Source organism: Ambystoma mexicanum, chromosome 1p (assembly GCF_040938575.1).
Source record: "Ambystoma mexicanum isolate Mex_15411 chromosome 1p, UKY_AmexF1_1, whole genome shotgun sequence".
NCBI classification, from domain to species: domain Eukaryota; kingdom Metazoa; phylum Chordata; class Amphibia; order Caudata; family Ambystomatidae; genus Ambystoma; species Ambystoma mexicanum.
Window position 1 is genome coordinate 13,157,902 of NC_090921.1, and position 16,856 is coordinate 13,174,757.

The following is a 16,856-nucleotide window of genomic DNA, read 5'->3' on the forward strand; positions in this document are numbered from 1 at the left end:
TGACAAGTGTGCTTTATTGTTCAGTTCGGGCTTTGCACAGCCAGTGCTAGAATTCAATCCAAGTTCATGCTTTGCTTTGATTTTGAATTAATGGCCAAACCAGCCAATCCCTAAAAAAATACAGGTCTCAGAGGCTCTCGTTTCAGTACCAGCAGGGTAGCGTGGCCGAGCGGTCTAAGGCGCTGGATTTAGGCTCCAGTCTCTTTGGAGGCGTGGGTTCGAATCCCACCGCTGCCAATAGCTGTTTCTTTTTTATCTTCATGCCACGTGTACAGACAGGACAATTGGGAGCCAGGGAATGGCATGTGTTTATGAATTCTTGCTTTTCTGAACACCCAGACTGAAAGCACACATCTGACTCGTGTGCGTTTTCACCAAAAAAGGGTAAAGCATAAATCACTGTTCACTGAAAACGGACATGCGTTCACGATCCTGTCAATAAACACGTGCTTGGCAGGGCCACAAATCTGCCGACACGATGCCCTAATGAATGCACATCTCTTTGCCTTGGTAGTTGCTCCTTTTTGCAGCGCCTTTTCCTGCTGCATCACAAAAACTCAGTTCAAGACACTTGGCTCCATCCAGTGGAGCTCCTATGCCCAGCTTAGAAACCCCCAGGCACGAGATTGCAAGGTCCCTGGTAATTCTCCCACTCCTGGACACGTCGGAACCAAGTTTCGTATGCACTAGCAGCGAGAACAAAATCCCACATGTGAGGACAATAGGCGTCTTTCATTTAGGGCTAGTGTTAGGCTAAGAGTTTGCAGTAGCTCCTTGGGTCGAGTTAGGGGTCGAATGAGACAAAGCTAAGATTTGCGTTACGGCTGGGGTTGGTCCAGTAAGGATCCCACACACCATGGACCATCGGCGGAGGCCCCGGGTAGGCTTACACTGCGGGCTAATGGTGGACTTCTTTAAAAACGTGAGCACTAAATGGGGCGGGATGTTGACTGAAAGAATGCAGCTAGCTACAGAAATATGCAGAAATAAAGAAAAACACATCTCATTGCATGCCTTTAAAGAGCTTACTCTCCCTACCGGCAATGTTCCTGAACCTTCGCTTCCCAAACATTTTTAGAACCAAAAAAAACCTAGAAAAGATCTGACCTCCCTCACCGGGAATTGAACTCAAGACTGCTGGATGGAGGGGTGCTGACATTGACCACTAGGCTACCAGACTGCTGTCGAACAGAACACTCCCGAAAGGTGACATTTCAATTTCAGGCTGACAAGTGTGCTTTATTGTTCAGTTCGGGCTTTGCACAGCCAGTGCTAGAATTCAATCCAAGTTCATGCTTTGCTTTGATTTTGAATTAATGGCCAAACCAGCCAATCCCTAAAAAAATACAGGTCTCAGAGGCTCTCGTTTCAGTACCAGCAGGGTAGCGTGGCCGAGCGGTCTAAGGCGCTGGATTTAGGCTCCAGTCTCTTTGGAGGCGTGGGTTCGAATCCCACCGCTGCCAATAGCTGTTTCTTTTTTATCTTCATGCCACGTGTACAGACAGGACAATTGGGAGCCAGGGAATGGCATGTGTTTATGAATTCTTGCTTTTCTGAACACCCAGACTGAAAGCACACATCTGACTCGTGTGCGTTTTCACCAAAAAAGGGTAAAGCATAAATCACTGTTCACTGAAAACGGACATGCGTTCACGATCCTGTCAATAAACACGTGCTTGGCAGGGCCACAAATCTGCCGACACGATGCCCTAATGAATGCACATCTCTTTGCCTTGGTAGTTGCTCCTTTTTGCAGCGCCTTTTCCTGCTGCATCACAAAAACTCAGTTCAAGACACTTGGCTCCATCCAGTGGAGCTCCTATGCCCAGCTTAGAAACCCCCAGGCACGAGATTGCAAGGTCCCTGGTAATTCTCCCACTCCTGGACACGTCGGAACCAAGTTTCGTATGCACTAGCAGCGAGAACAAAATCCCACATGTGAGGACAATAGGCGTCTTTCATTTAGGGCTAGTGTTAGGCTAAGAGTTTGCAGTAGCTCCTTGGGTCGAGTTAGGGGTCGAATGAGACAAAGCTAAGATTTGCGTTACGGCTGGGGTTGGTCCAGTAAGGATCCCACACACCATGGACCATCGGCGGAGGCCCCGGGTAGGCTTACACTGCGGGCTAATGGTGGACTTCTTTAAAAACGTGAGCACTAAATGGGGCGGGATGTTGACTGAAAGAATGCAGCTAGCTACAGAAATATGCAGAAATAAAGAAAAACACATCTCATTGCATGCCTTTAAAGAGCTTACTCTCCCTACCGGCAATGTTCCTGAACCTTCGCTTCCCAAACATTTTTAGAACCAAAAAAAACCTAGAAAAGATCTGACCTCCCTCACCGGGAATTGAACTCAAGACTGCTGGATGGAGGGGTGCTGACATTGACCACTAGGCTACCAGACTGCTGTTGAACAGAGCACTCCCGAAAGGTGACATTTCAATTTCAGGCTGACAAGTGTGCTTTATTGTTCAGTTCGGGCTTTGCACAGCCAGTGCTAGAATTCAATCCAAGTTCATGCTTTGCTTTGATTTTGAATTAATGGCCAAACCAGCCAATCCCTAAAAAAATACAGGTCTCAGAGGCTCTCGTTTCAGTACCAGCAGGGTAGCGTGGCCGAGCGGTCTAAGGCGCTGGATTTAGGCTCCAGTCTCTTTGGAGGCGTGGGTTCGAATCCCACCGCTGCCAATAGCTGTTTCTTTTTTATCTTCATGCCACGTGTACAGACAGGACAATTGGGAGCCAGGGAATGGCATGTGTTTATGAATTCTTGCTTTTCTGAACACCCAGACTGAAAGCACACATCTGACTCGTGTGCGTTTTCACCAAAAAAGGGTAAAGCATAAATCACTGTTCACTGAAAACGGACATGCGTTCACGATCCTGTCAATAAACACGTGCTTGGCAGGGCCACAAATCTGCCGACACGATGCCCTAATGAATGCACATCTCTTTGCCTTGGTAGTTGCTCCTTTTTGCAGCGCCTTTTCCTGCTGCATCACAAAAACTCAGTTCAAGACACTTGGCTCCATCCAGTGGAGCTCCTATGCCCAGCTTAGAAACCCCCAGGCACGAGATTGCAAGGTCCCTGGTAATTCTCCCACTCCTGGACACGTCGGAACCAAGTTTCGTATGCACTAGCAGCGAGAACAAAATCCCACATGTGAGGACAATAGGCGTCTTTCATTTAGGGCTAGTGTTAGGCTAAGAGTTTGCAGTAGCTCCTTGGGTCGAGTTAGGGGTCGAATGAGACAAAGCTAAGATTTGCGTTACGGCTGGGGTTGGTCCAGTAAGGATCCCACACACCATGGACCATCGGCGGAGGCCCCGGGTAGGCTTACACTGCGGGCTAATGGTGGACTTCTTTAAAAACGTGAGCACTAAATGGGGCGGGATGTTGACTGAAAGAATGCAGCTAGCTACAGAAATATGCAGAAATAAAGAAAAACACATCTCATTGCATGCCTTTAAAGAGCTTACTCTCCCTACCGGCAATGTTCCTGAACCTTCGCTTCCCAAACATTTTTAGAACCAAAAAAAACCTAGAAAAGATCTGACCTCCCTCACCGGGAATTGAACTCAAGACTGCTGGATGGAGGGGTGCTGACATTGACCACTAGGCTACCAGACTGCTGTTGAACAGAGCACTCCCGAAAGGTGACATTTCAATTTCAGGCTGACAAGTGTGCTTTATTGTTCAGTACGGGCTTTGCACAGCCAGTGCTAGAATTCAATCCAAGTTCATGCTTTGCTTTGATTTTGAATTAATGGCCAAACCAGCCAATCCCTAAAAAAATACAGGTCTCAGAGGCTCTCGTTTCAGTACCAGCAGGGTAGCGTGGCCGAGCGGTCTAAGGCGCTGGATTTAGGCTCCAGTCTCTTTGGAGGCGTGGGTTCGAATCCCACCGCTGCCAATAGCTGTTTCTTTTTTATCTTCATGCCACGTGTACAGACAGGACAATTGGGAGCCAGGGAATGGCATGTGTTTATGAATTCTTGCTTTTCTGAACACCCAGACTGAAAGCACACATCTGACTCGTGTGCGTTTTCACCAAAAAAGGGTAAAGCATAAATCACTGTTCACTGAAAACGGACATGCGTTCACGATCCTGTCAATAAACACGTGCTTGGCAGGGCCACAAATCTGCCGACACGATGCCCTAATGAATGCACATCTCTTTGCCTTGGTAGTTGCTCCTTTTTGCAGCGCCTTTTCCTGCTGCATCACAAAAACTCAGTTCAAGACACTTGGCTCCATCCAGTGGAGCTCCTATGCCCAGCTTAGAAACCCCCAGGCACGAGATTGCAAGGTCCCTGGTAATTCTCCCACTCCTGGACACGTCGGAACCAAGTTTCGTATGCACTAGCAGCGAGAACAAAATCCCACATGTGAGGACAATAGGCGTCTTTCATTTAGGGCTAGTGTTAGGCTAAGAGTTTGCAGTAGCTCCTTGGGTCGAGTTAGGGGTCGAATGAGACAAAGCTAAGATTTGCGTTACGGCTGGGGTTGGTCCAGTAAGGATCCCACACACCATGGACCATCGGCGGAGGCCCCGGGTAGGCTTACACTGCGGGCTAATGGTGGACTTCTTTAAAAACGTGAGCACTAAATGGGGCGGGATGTTGACTGAAAGAATGCAGCTAGCTACAGAAATATGCAGAAATAAAGAAAAACACATCTCATTGCATGCCTTTAAAGAGCTTACTCTCCCTACCGGCAATGTTCCTGAACCTTCGCTTCCCAAACATTTTTAGAACCAAAAAAAACCTAGAAAAGATCTGACCTCCCTCACCGGGAATTGAACTCAAGACTGCTGGATGGAGGGGTGCTGACATTGACCACTAGGCTACCAGACTGCTGTTGAACAGAGCACTCCCGAAAGGTGACATTTCAATTTCAGGCTGACAAGTGTGCTTTATTGTTCAGTTCGGGCTTTGCACAGCCAGTGCTAGAATTCAATCCAAGTTCATGCTTTGCTTTGATTTTGAATTAATGGCCAAACCAGCCAATCCCTAAAAAAATACAGGTCTCAGAGGCTCTCGTTTCAGTACCAGCAGGGTAGCGTGGCCGAGCGGTCTAAGGCGCTGGATTTAGGCTCCAGTCTCTTTGGAGGCGTGGGTTCGAATCCCACCGCTGCCAATAGCTGTTTCTTTTTTATCTTCATGCCACGTGTACAGACAGGACAATTGGGAGCCAGGGAATGGCATGTGTTTATGAATTCTTGCTTTTCTGAACACCCAGACTGAAAGCACACATCTGACTCGTGTGCGTTTTCACCAAAAAAGGGTAAAGCATAAATCACTGTTCACTGAAAACGGACATGCGTTCACGATCCTGTCAATAAACACGTGCTTGGCAGGGCCACAAATCTGCCGACACGATGCCCTAATGAATGCACATCTCTTTGCCTTGGTAGTTGCTCCTTTTTGCAGCGCCTTTTCCTGCTGCATCACAAAAACTCAGTTCAAGACACTTGGCTCCATCCAGTGGAGCTCCTATGCCCAGCTTAGAAACCCCCAGGCACGAGATTGCAAGGTCCCTGGTAATTCTCCCACTCCTGGACACGTCGGAACCAAGTTTCGTATGCACTAGCAGCGAGAACAAAATCCCACATGTGAGGACAATAGGCGTCTTTCATTTAGGGCTAGTGTTAGGCTAAGAGTTTGCAGTAGCTCCTTGGGTCGAGTTAGGGGTCGAATGAGACAAAGCTAAGATTTGCGTTACGGCTGGGGTTGGTCCAGTAAGGATCCCACACACCATGGACCATCGGCGGAGGCCCCGGGTAGGCTTACACTGCGGGCTAATGGTGGACTTCTTTAAAAACGTGAGCACTAAATGGGGCGGGATGTTGACTGAAAGAATGCAGCTAGCTACAGAAATATGCAGAAATAAAGAAAAACACATCTCATTGCATGCCTTTAAAGAGCTTACTCTCCCTACCGGCAATGTTCCTGAACCTTCGCTTCCCAAACATTTTTAGAACCAAAAAAAACCTAGAAAAGATCTGACCTCCCTCACCGGGAATTGAACTCAAGACTGCTGGATGGAGGGGTGCTGACATTGACCACTAGGCTACCAGACTGCTGTTGAACAGAGCACTCCCGAAAGGTGACATTTCAATTTCAGGCTGACAAGTGTGCTTTATTGTTCAGTTCGGGCTTTGCACAGCCAGTGCTAGAATTCAATCCAAGTTCATGCTTTGCTTTGATTTTGAATTAATGGCCAAACCAGCCAATCCCTAAAAAAATACAGGTCTCAGAGGCTCTCGTTTCAGTACCAGCAGGGTAGCGTGGCCGAGCGGTCTAAGGCGCTGGATTTAGGCTCCAGTCTCTTTGGAGGCGTGGGTTCGAATCCCACCGCTGCCAATAGCTGTTTCTTTTTTATCTTCATGCCACGTGTACAGACAGGACAATTGGGAGCCAGGGAATGGCATGTGTTTATGAATTCTTGCTTTTCTGAACACCCAGACTGAAAGCACACATCTGACTCGTGTGCGTTTTCACCAAAAAAGGGTAAAGCATAAATCACTGTTCACTGAAAACGGACATGCGTTCACGATCCTGTCAATAAACACGTGCTTGGCAGGGCCACAAATCTGCCGACACGATGCCCTAATGAATGCACATCTCTTTGCCTTGGTAGTTGCTCCTTTTTGCAGCGCCTTTTCCTGCTGCATCACAAAAACTCAGTTCAAGACACTTGGCTCCATCCAGTGGAGCTCCTATGCCCAGCTTAGAAACCCCCAGGCACGAGATTGCAAGGTCCCTGGTAATTCTCCCACTCCTGGACACGTCGGAACCAAGTTTCGTATGCACTAGCAGCGAGAACAAAATCCCACATGTGAGGACAATAGGCGTCTTTCATTTAGGGCTAGTGTTAGGCTAAGAGTTTGCAGTAGCTCCTTGGGTCGAGTTAGGGGTCGAATGAGACAAAGCTAAGATTTGCGTTACGGCTGGGGTTGGTCCAGTAAGGATCCCACACACCATGGACCATCGGCGGAGGCCCCGGGTAGGCTTACACTGCGGGCTAATGGTGGACTTCTTTAAAAACGTGAGCACTAAATGGGGCGGGATGTTGACTGAAAGAATGCAGCTAGCTACAGAAATATGCAGAAATAAAGAAAAACACATCTCATTGCATGCCTTTAAAGAGCTTACTCTCCCTACCGGCAATGTTCCTGAACCTTCGCTTCCCAAACATTTTTAGAACCAAAAAAAACCTAGAAAAGATCTGACCTCCCTCACCGGGAATTGAACTCAAGACTGCTGGATGGAGGGGTGCTGACATTGACCACTAGGCTACCAGACTGCTGTCGAACAGAGCACTCCCGAAAGGTGACATTTCAATTTCAGGCTGACAAGTGTGCTTTATTGTTCAGTACGGGCTTTGCACAGCCAGTGCTAGAATTCAATCCAAGTTCATGCTTTGCTTTGATTTTGAATTAATGGCCAAACCAGCCAATCCCTAAAAAAATACAGGTCTCAGAGGCTCTCGTTTCAGTACCAGCAGGGTAGCGTGGCCGAGCGGTCTAAGGCGCTGGATTTAGGCTCCAGTCTCTTTGGAGGCGTGGGTTCGAATCCCACCGCTGCCAATAGCTGTTTCTTTTTTATCTTCATGCCACGTGTACAGACAGGACAATTGGGAGCCAGGGAATGGCATGTGTTTATGAATTCTTGCTTTTCTGAACACCCAGACTGAAAGCACACATCTGACTCGTGTGCGTTTTCACCAAAAAAGGGTAAAGCATAAATCACTGTTCACTGAAAACGGACATGCGTTCACGATCCTGTCAATAAACACGTGCTTGGCAGGGCCACAAATCTGCCGACACGATGCCCTAATGAATGCACATCTCTTTGCCTTGGTAGTTGCTCCTTTTTGCAGCGCCTTTTCCTGCTGCATCACAAAAACTCAGTTCAAGACACTTGGCTCCATCCAGTGGAGCTCCTATGCCCAGCTTAGAAACCCCCAGGCACGAGATTGCAAGGTCCCTGGTAATTCTCCCACTCCTGGACACGTCGGAACCAAGTTTCGTATGCACTAGCAGCGAGAACAAAATCCCACATGTGAGGACAATAGGCGTCTTTCATTTAGGGCTAGTGTTAGGCTAAGAGTTTGCAGTAGCTCCTTGGGTCGAGTTAGGGGTCGAATGAGACAAAGCTAAGATTTGCGTTACGGCTGGGGTTGGTCCAGTAAGGATCCCACACACCATGGACCATCGGCGGAGGCCCCGGGTAGGCTTACACTGCGGGCTAATGGTGGACTTCTTTAAAAACGTGAGCACTAAATGGGGCGGGATGTTGACTGAAAGAATGCAGCTAGCTACAGAAATATGCAGAAATAAAGAAAAACACATCTCATTGCATGCCTTTAAAGAGCTTACTCTCCCTACCGGCAATGTTCCTGAACCTTCGCTTCCCAAACATTTTTAGAACCAAAAAAAACCTAGAAAAGATCTGACCTCCCTCACCGGGAATTGAACTCAAGACTGCTGGATGGAGGGGTGCTGACATTGACCACTAGGCTACCAGACTGCTGTTGAACAGAGCACTCCCGAAAGGTGACATTTCAATTTCAGGCTGACAAGTGTGCTTTATTGTTCAGTTCGGGCTTTGCACAGCCAGTGCTAGAATTCAATCCAAGTTCATGCTTTGCTTTGATTTTGAATTAATGGCCAAACCAGCCAATCCCTAAAAAAATACAGGTCTCAGAGGCTCTCGTTTCAGTACCAGCAGGGTAGCGTGGCCGAGCGGTCTAAGGCGCTGGATTTAGGCTCCAGTCTCTTTGGAGGCGTGGGTTCGAATCCCACCGCTGCCAATAGCTGTTTCTTTTTTATCTTCATGCCACGTGTACAGACAGGACAATTGGGAGCCAGGGAATGGCATGTGTTTATGAATTCTTGCTTTTCTGAACACCCAGACTGAAAGCACACATCTGACTCGTGTGCGTTTTCACCAAAAAAGGGTAAAGCATAAATCACTGTTCACTGAAAACGGACATGCGTTCACGATCCTGTCAATAAACACGTGCTTGGCAGGGCCACAAATCTGCCGACACGATGCCCTAATGAATGCACATCTCTTTGCCTTGGTAGTTGCTCCTTTTTGCAGCGCCTTTTCCTGCTGCATCACAAAAACTCAGTTCAAGACACTTGGCTCCATCCAGTGGAGCTCCTATGCCCAGCTTAGAAACCCCCAGGCACGAGATTGCAAGGTCCCTGGTAATTCTCCCACTCCTGGACACGTCGGAACCAAGTTTCGTATGCACTAGCAGCGAGAACAAAATCCCACATGTGAGGACAATAGGCGTCTTTCATTTAGGGCTAGTGTTAGGCTAAGAGTTTGCAGTAGCTCCTTGGGTCGAGTTAGGGGTCGAATGAGACAAAGCTAAGATTTGCGTTACGGCTGGGGTTGGTCCAGTAAGGATCCCACACACCATGGACCATCGGCGGAGGCCCCGGGTAGGCTTACACTGCGGGCTAATGGTGGACTTCTTTAAAAACGTGAGCACTAAATGGGGCGGGATGTTGACTGAAAGAATGCAGCTAGCTACAGAAATATGCAGAAATAAAGAAAAACACATCTCATTGCATGCCTTTAAAGAGCTTACTCTCCCTACCGGCAATGTTCCTGAACCTTCGCTTCCCAAACATTTTTAGAACCAAAAAAAACCTAGAAAAGATCTGACCTCCCTCACCGGGAATTGAACTCAAGACTGCTGGATGGAGGGGTGCTGACATTGACCACTAGGCTACCAGACTGCTGTTGAACAGAGCACTCCCGAAAGGTGACATTTCAATTTCAGGCTGACAAGTGTGCTTTATTGTTCAGTTCGGGCTTTGCACAGCCAGTGCTAGAATTCAATCCAAGTTCATGCTTTGCTTTGATTTTGAATTAATGGCCAAACCAGCCAATCCCTAAAAAAATACAGGTCTCAGAGGCTCTCGTTTCAGTACCAGCAGGGTAGCGTGGCCGAGCGGTCTAAGGCGCTGGATTTAGGTTCCAGTCTCTTTGGAGGCGTGGGTTCGAATCCCACCGCTGCCAATAGCTGTTTCTTTTTTATCTTCATGCCACGTGTACAGACAGGACAATTGGGAGCCAGGGAATGGCATGTGTTTATGAATTCTTGCTTTTCTGAACACCCAGACTGAAAGCACACATCTGACTCGTGTGCGTTTTCACCAAAAAAGGGTAAAGCATAAATCACTGTTCACTGAAAACGGACATGCGTTCACGATCCTGTCAATAAACACGTGCTTGGCAGGGCCACAAATCTGCCGACACGATGCCCTAATGAATGCACATCTCTTTGCCTTGGTAGTTGCTCCTTTTTGCAGCGCCTTTTCCTGCTGCATCACAAAAACTCAGTTCAAGACACTTGGCTCCATCCAGTGGAGCTCCTATGCCCAGCTTAGAAACCCCCAGGCACGAGATTGCAAGGTCCCTGGTAATTCTCCCACTCCTGGACACGTCGGAACCAAGTTTCGTATGCACTAGCAGCGAGAACAAAATCCCACATGTGAGGACAATAGGCGTCTTTCATTTAGGGCTAGTGTTAGGCTAAGAGTTTGCAGTAGCTCCTTGGGTCGAGTTAGGGGTCGAATGAGACAAAGCTAAGATTTGCGTTACGGCTGGGGTTGGTCCAGTAAGGATCCCACACACCATGGACCATCGGCGGAGGCCCCGGGTAGGCTTACACTGCGGGCTAATGGTGGACTTCTTTAAAAACGTGAGCACTAAATGGGGCGGGATGTTGACTGAAAGAATGCAGCTAGCTACAGAAATATGCAGAAATAAAGAAAAACACATCTCATTGCATGCCTTTAAAGAGCTTACTCTCCCTACCGGCAATGTTCCTGAACCTTCGCTTCCCAAACATTTTTAGAACCAAAAAAAACCTAGAAAAGATCTGACCTCCCTCACCGGGAATTGAACTCAAGACTGCTGGATGGAGGGGTGCTGACATTGACCACTAGGCTACCAGACTGCTGTTGAACAGAGCACTCCCGAAAGGTGACATTTCAATTTCAGGCTGACAAGTGTGCTTTATTGTTCAGTTCGGGCTTTGCAGAGCCAGTGCTAGAATTCAATCCAAGTTCATGCTTTGCTTTGATTTTGAATTAATGGCCAAACCAGCCAATCCCTAAAAAAATACAGGTCTCAGAGGCTCTCGTTTCAGTACCAGCAGGGTAGCGTGGCCGAGCGGTCTAAGGCGCTGGATTTAGGCTCCAGTCTCTTTGGAGGCGTGGGTTCGAATCCCACCGCTGCCAATAGCTGTTTCTTTTTTATCTTCATGCCACGTGTACAGACAGGACAATTGGGAGCCAGGGAATGGCATGTGTTTATGAATTCTTGCTTTTCTGAACACCCAGACTGAAAGCACACATCTGACTCGTGTGCGTTTTCACCAAAAAAGGGTAAAGCATAAATCACTGTTCACTGAAAACGGACATGCGTTCACGATCCTGTCAATAAACACGTGCTTGGCAGGGCCACAAATCTGCCGACACGATGCCCTAATGAATGCACATCTCTTTGCCTTGGTAGTTGCTCCTTTTTGCAGCGCCTTTTCCTGCTGCATCACAAAAACTCAGTTCAAGACACTTGGCTCCATCCAGTGGAGCTCCTATGCCCAGCTTAGAAACCCCCAGGCACGAGATTGCAAGGTCCCTGGTAATTCTCCCACTCCTGGACACGTCGGAACCAAGTTTCGTATGCACTAGCAGCGAGAACAAAATCCCACATGTGAGGACAATAGGCGTCTTTCATTTAGGGCTAGTGTTAGGCTAAGAGTTTGCAGTAGCTCCTTGGGTCGAGTTAGGGGTCGAATGAGACAAAGCTAAGATTTGCGTTACGGCTGGGGTTGGTCCAGTAAGGATCCCACACACCATGGACCATCGGCGGAGGCCCCGGGTAGGCTTACACTGCGGGCTAATGGTGGACTTCTTTAAAAACGTGAGCACTAAATGGGGCGGGATGTTGACTGAAAGAATGCAGCTAGCTACAGAAATATGCAGAAATAAAGAAAAACACATCTCATTGCATGCCTTTAAAGAGCTTACTCTCCCTACCGGCAATGTTCCTGAACCTTCGCTTCCCAAACATTTTTAGAACCAAAAAAAACCTAGAAAAGATCTGACCTCCCTCACCGGGAATTGAACTCAAGACTGCTGGATGGAGGGGTGCTGACATTGACCACTAGGCTACCAGACTGCTGTTGAACAGAGCACTCCCGAAAGGTGACATTTCAATTTCAGGCTGACAAGTGTGCTTTATTGTTCAGTTCGGGCTTTGCACAGCCAGTGCTAGAATTCAATCCAAGTTCATGCTTTGCTTTGATTTTGAATTAATGGCCAAACCAGCCAATCCCTAAAAAAATACAGGTCTCAGAGGCTCTCGTTTCAGTACCAGCAGGGTAGCGTGGCCGAGCGGTCTAAGGCGCTGGATTTAGGCTCCAGTCTCTTTGGAGGCGTGGGTTCGAATCCCACCGCTGCCAATAGCTGTTTCTTTTTTATCTTCATGCCACGTGTACAGACAGGACAATTGGGAGCCAGGGAATGGCATGTGTTTATGAATTCTTGCTTTTCTGAACACCCAGACTGAAAGCACACATCTGACTCGTGTGCGTTTTCACCAAAAAAGGGTAAAGCATAAATCACTGTTCACTGAAAACGGACATGCGTTCACGATCCTGTCAATAAACACGTGCTTGGCAGGGCCACAAATCTGCCGACACGATGCCCTAATGAATGCACATCTCTTTGCCTTGGTAGTTGCTCCTTTTTGCAGCGCCTTTTCCTGCTGCATCACAAAAACTCAGTTCAAGACACTTGGCTCCATCCAGTGGAGCTCCTATGCCCAGCTTAGAAACCCCCAGGCACGAGATTGCAAGGTCCCTGGTAATTCTCCCACTCCTGGACACGTCGGAACCAAGTTTCGTATGCACTAGCAGCGAGAACAAAATCCCACATGTGAGGACAATAGGCGTCTTTCATTTAGGGCTAGTGTTAGGCTAAGAGTTTGCAGTAGCTCCTTGGGTCGAGTTAGGGGTCGAATGAGACAAAGCTAAGATTTGCGTTACGGCTGGGGTTGGTCCAGTAAGGATCCCACACACCATGGACCATCGGCGGAGGCCCCGGGTAGGCTTACACTGCGGGCTAATGGTGGACTTCTTTAAAAACGTGAGCACTAAATGGGGCGGGATGTTGACTGAAAGAATGCAGCTAGCTACAGAAATATGCAGAAATAAAGAAAAACACATCTCATTGCATGCCTTTAAAGAGCTTACTCTCCCTACCGGCAATGTTCCTGAACCTTCGCTTCCCAAACATTTTTAGAACCAAAAAAAACCTAGAAAAGATCTGACCTCCCTCACCGGGAATTGAACTCAGGACTGCTGGATGGAGGGGTGCTGACATTGACCACTAGGCTACCAGACTGCTGTTGAACAGAGCACTCCCGAAAGGTGACATTTCAATTTCAGGCTGACAAGTGTGCTTTATTGTTCAGTTCGGGCTTTGCACAGCCAGTGCTAGAATTCAATCCAAGTTCATGCTTTGCTTTGATTTTGAATTAATGGCCAAACCAGCCAATCCCTAAAAAAATACAGGTCTCAGAGGCTCTCGTTTCAGTACCAGCAGGGTAGCGTGGCCGAGCGGTCTAAGGCGCTGGATTTAGGCTCCAGTCTCTTTGGAGGCGTGGGTTCGAATCCCACCGCTGCCAATAGCTGTTTCTTTTTTATCTTCATGCCACGTGTACAGACAGGACAATTGGGAGCCAGGGAATGGCATGTGTTTATGAATTCTTGCTTTTCTGAACACCCAGACTGAAAGCACACATCTGACTCGTGTGCGTTTTCACCAAAAAAGGGTAAAGCATAAATCACTGTTCACTGAAAACGGACATGCGTTCACGATCCTGTCAATAAACACGTGCTTGGCAGGGCCACAAATCTGCCGACACGATGCCCTAATGAATGCACATCTCTTTGCCTTGGTAGTTGCTCCTTTTTGCAGCGCCTTTTCCTGCTGCATCACAAAAACTCAGTTCAAGACACTTGGCTCCATCCAGTGGAGCTCCTATGCCCAGCTTAGAAACCCCCAGGCACGAGATTGCAAGGTCCCTGGTAATTCTCCCACTCCTGGACACGTCGGAACCAAGTTTCGTATGCACTAGCAGCGAGAACAAAATCCCACATGTGAGGACAATAGGCGTCTTTCATTTAGGGCTAGTGTTAGGCTAAGAGTTTGCAGTAGCTCCTTGGGTCGAGTTAGGGGTCGAATGAGACAAAGCTAAGATTTGCGTTACGGCTGGGGTTGGTCCAGTAAGGATCCCACACACCATGGACCATCGGCGGAGGCCCCGGGTAGGCTTACACTGCGGGCTAATGGTGGACTTCTTTAAAAACGTGAGCACTAAATGGGGCGGGATGTTGACTGAAAGAATGCAGCTAGCTACAGAAATATGCAGAAATAAAGAAAAACACATCTCATTGCATGCCTTTAAAGAGCTTACTCTCCCTACCGGCAATGTTCCTGAACCTTCGCTTCCCAAACATTTTTAGAACCAAAAAAAACCTAGAAAAGATCTGACCTCCCTCACCGGGAATTGAACTCAAGACTGCTGGATGGAGGGGTGCTGACATTGACCACTAGGCTACCAGACTGCTGTTGAACAGAGCACTCCCGAAAGGTGACATTTCAATTTCAGGCTGACAAGTGTGCTTTATTGTTCAGTTCGGGCTTTGCAGAGCCAGTGCTAGAATTCAATCCAAGTTCATGCTTTGCTTTGATTTTGAATTAATGGCCAAACCAGCCAATCCCTAAAAAAATACAGGTCTCAGAGGCTCTCGTTTCAGTACCAGCAGGGTAGCGTGGCCGAGCGGTCTAAGGCGCTGGATTTAGGCTCCAGTCTCTTTGGAGGCGTGGGTTCGAATCCCACCGCTGCCAATAGCTCTTTCTTTTTTATCTTCATGCCACGTGTACAGACAGGACAATTGGGAGCCAGGGAATGGCATGTGTTTATGAATTCTTGCTTTTCTGAACACCCAGACTGAAAGCACACATCTGACTCGTGTGCGTTTTCACCAAAAAAGGGTAAAGCATAAATCACTGTTCACTGAAAACGGACATGCGTTCACGATCCTGTCAATAAACACGTGCTTGGCAGGGCCACAAATCTGCCGACACGATGCCCTAATGAATGCACATCTCTTTGCCTTGGTAGTTGCTCCTTTTTGCAGCGCCTTTTCCTGCTGCATCACAAAAACTCAGTTCAAGACACTTGGCTCCATCCAGTGGAGCTCCTATGCCCAGCTTAGAAACCCCCAGGCACGAGATTGCAAGGTCCCTGGTAATTCTCCCACTCCTGGACACGTCGGAACCAAGTTTCGTATGCACTAGCAGCGAGAACAAAATCCCACATGTGAGGACAATAGGCGTCTTTCATTTAGGGCTAGTGTTAGGCTAAGAGTTTGCAGTAGCTCCTTGGGTCGAGTTAGGGGTCGAATGAGACAAAGCTAAGATTTGCGTTACGGCTGGGGTTGGTCCAGTAAGGATCCCACACACCATGGACCATCGGCGGAGGCCCCGGGTAGGCTTACACTGCGGGCTAATGGTGGACTTCTTTAAAAACGTGAGCACTAAATGGGGCGGGATGTTGACTGAAAGAATGCAGCTAGCTACAGAAATATGCAGAAATAAAGAAAAACACATCTCATTGCATGCCTTTAAAGAGCTTACTCTCCCTACCGGCAATGTTCCTGAACCTTCGCTTCCCAAACATTTTTAGAACCAAAAAAAACCTAGAAAAGATCTGACCTCCCTCACCGGGAATTGAACTCAAGACTGCTGGATGGAGGGGTGCTGACATTGACCACTAGGCTACCAGACTGCTGTTGAACAGAGCACTCCCGAAAGGTGACATTTCAATTTCAGGCTGACAAGTGTGCTTTATTGTTCAGTTCGGGCTTTGCACAGCCAGTGCTAGAATTCAATCCAAGTTCATGCTTTGCTTTGATTTTGAATTAATGGCCAAACCAGCCAATCCCTAAAAAAATACAGGTCTCAGAGGCTCTCGTTTCAGTACCAGCAGGGTAGCGTGGCCGAGCGGTCTAAGGCGCTGGATTTAGGCTCCAGTCTCTTTGGAGGCGTGGGTTCGAATCCCACCGCTGCCAATAGCTGTTTCTTTTTTATCTTCATGCCACGTGTACAGACAGGACAATTGGGAGCCAGGGAATGGCATGTGTTTATGAATTCTTGCTTTTCTGAACACCCAGACTGAAAGCACACATCTGACTCGTGTGCGTTTTCACCAAAAAAGGGTAAAGCATAAATCACTGTTCACTGAAAACGGACATGCGTTCACGATCCTGTCAATAAACACGTGCTTGGCAGGGCCACAAATCTGCCGACACGATGCCCTAATGAATGCACATCTCTTTGCCTTGGTAGTTGCTCCTTTTTGCAGCGCCTTTTCCTGCTGCATCACAAAAACTCAGTTCAAGACACTTGGCTCCATCCAGTGGAGCTCCTATGCCCAGCTTAGAAACCCCCAGGCACGAGATTGCAAGGTCCCTGGTAATTCTCCCACTCCTGGACACGTCGGAACCAAGTTTCGTATGCACTAGCAGCGAGAACAAAATCCCACATGTGAGGACAATAGGCGTCTTTCATTTAGGGCTAGTGTTAGGCTAAGAGTTTGCAGTAGCTCCTTGGGTCGAGTTAGGGGTCGAATGAGACAAAGCTAAGATTTGCGTTACGGCTGGGGTTGGTCCAGTAAGGATCCCACACACCATGGACCATCGGCGGAGGCCCCGGGTAGGCTTACACTGCGGGCTAATGGTGGACTTCTTTAA

General features: G+C 48.0%; 14 non-coding genes across 14 annotated transcripts; all 14 read left to right on the forward strand.

Moving 5' to 3' along the window:
* The first annotated feature begins 155 nt into the window (after window positions 1–155).
* On the forward strand, window positions 156–237 carry TRNAL-UAG (transfer RNA leucine (anticodon UAG)). The gene has a single exon. It is a non-coding gene; the product is annotated as a tRNA-Leu (tRNA).
* Window positions 238–1,381: 1,144 nt separating this feature from the next.
* On the forward strand, window positions 1,382–1,463 carry TRNAL-UAG (transfer RNA leucine (anticodon UAG)). Its single transcript has one exon. It is a non-coding gene; the product is annotated as a tRNA-Leu (tRNA).
* Window positions 1,464–2,607: 1,144 nt separating this feature from the next.
* Window positions 2,608–2,689, forward strand: TRNAL-UAG (transfer RNA leucine (anticodon UAG)). The gene has a single exon. It is a non-coding gene; the product is annotated as a tRNA-Leu (tRNA).
* A 1,144-nt stretch (window positions 2,690–3,833) lies between these two features.
* On the forward strand, window positions 3,834–3,915 carry TRNAL-UAG (transfer RNA leucine (anticodon UAG)). The gene has a single exon. It is a non-coding gene; the product is annotated as a tRNA-Leu (tRNA).
* Window positions 3,916–5,059: 1,144 nt separating this feature from the next.
* Window positions 5,060–5,141, forward strand: TRNAL-UAG (transfer RNA leucine (anticodon UAG)). Its single transcript has one exon. It is a non-coding gene; the product is annotated as a tRNA-Leu (tRNA).
* A 1,144-nt stretch (window positions 5,142–6,285) lies between these two features.
* Window positions 6,286–6,367, forward strand: TRNAL-UAG (transfer RNA leucine (anticodon UAG)). Its single transcript has one exon. It is a non-coding gene; the product is annotated as a tRNA-Leu (tRNA).
* Window positions 6,368–7,511: 1,144 nt separating this feature from the next.
* On the forward strand, window positions 7,512–7,593 carry TRNAL-UAG (transfer RNA leucine (anticodon UAG)). Its single transcript has one exon. It is a non-coding gene; the product is annotated as a tRNA-Leu (tRNA).
* A 1,144-nt stretch (window positions 7,594–8,737) lies between these two features.
* Window positions 8,738–8,819, forward strand: TRNAL-UAG (transfer RNA leucine (anticodon UAG)). The gene has a single exon. It is a non-coding gene; the product is annotated as a tRNA-Leu (tRNA).
* A 1,144-nt stretch (window positions 8,820–9,963) lies between these two features.
* TRNAL-UAG (transfer RNA leucine (anticodon UAG)) lies at window positions 9,964–10,045 on the forward strand. The gene has a single exon. It is a non-coding gene; the product is annotated as a tRNA-Leu (tRNA).
* A 1,144-nt stretch (window positions 10,046–11,189) lies between these two features.
* TRNAL-UAG (transfer RNA leucine (anticodon UAG)) lies at window positions 11,190–11,271 on the forward strand. The gene has a single exon. It is a non-coding gene; the product is annotated as a tRNA-Leu (tRNA).
* A 1,144-nt stretch (window positions 11,272–12,415) lies between these two features.
* Window positions 12,416–12,497, forward strand: TRNAL-UAG (transfer RNA leucine (anticodon UAG)). The gene has a single exon. It is a non-coding gene; the product is annotated as a tRNA-Leu (tRNA).
* A 1,144-nt stretch (window positions 12,498–13,641) lies between these two features.
* TRNAL-UAG (transfer RNA leucine (anticodon UAG)) lies at window positions 13,642–13,723 on the forward strand. The gene has a single exon. It is a non-coding gene; the product is annotated as a tRNA-Leu (tRNA).
* A 1,144-nt stretch (window positions 13,724–14,867) lies between these two features.
* Window positions 14,868–14,949, forward strand: TRNAL-UAG (transfer RNA leucine (anticodon UAG)). Its single transcript has one exon. It is a non-coding gene; the product is annotated as a tRNA-Leu (tRNA).
* Window positions 14,950–16,093: 1,144 nt separating this feature from the next.
* On the forward strand, window positions 16,094–16,175 carry TRNAL-UAG (transfer RNA leucine (anticodon UAG)). The gene has a single exon. It is a non-coding gene; the product is annotated as a tRNA-Leu (tRNA).
* Window positions 16,176–16,856: the final 681 nt, after the last annotated feature.